Raw genomic sequence first — 330 nt, forward strand, 5'->3', positions numbered from 1 at the left:
AACAGGGCGTATGCGCAGACATTTTCTGACTACATTTTCGCTCACAGTCGTGCAGAAGACGGATGAGGAGAACCAAATCGTCCATTTAAGAGCGGTTCTCGAGTGCATTCGCACTGACAAACTGTACGCTAATGCAGACATGTGTATCTTTGGCGCGGAAGAGATTCCCTTTTTAGGGTGCTTCATTAGGAAGTGTCGCCTACGAGCGGATCCTGCTAAGGTCAAGGTCATTGTAGACTGACCAGTTTCAAAGAACCAGAAGGATTGCGTAGGTGGCTTGGTCTCGCCAACTACTTGCACAAGTACAGCGTAAATTACGCAGAAATGACC

At 47.9% G+C, this 330-nt stretch overlaps 1 protein-coding gene across 1 annotated transcript in view; it reads left to right on the forward strand.

Moving 5' to 3' along the window:
• PHALS_12302 (conserved hypothetical protein) overlaps nucleotides 1-330 on the forward strand; it is a gene marked incomplete at both ends in the record, with an annotated part of 5,255 nt that overhangs the window by 4,236 nt on the left and 689 nt on the right. The gene's annotated exons all lie outside the window — the stretch shown is intronic.

Source organism: Plasmopara halstedii (genome assembly GCF_900000015.1).
Source record: "Plasmopara halstedii genome assembly, contig: Scaffold_614, whole genome shotgun sequence".
Classification (NCBI taxonomy): Eukaryota; Oomycota; class Peronosporomycetes; order Peronosporales; family Peronosporaceae; genus Plasmopara; species Plasmopara halstedii.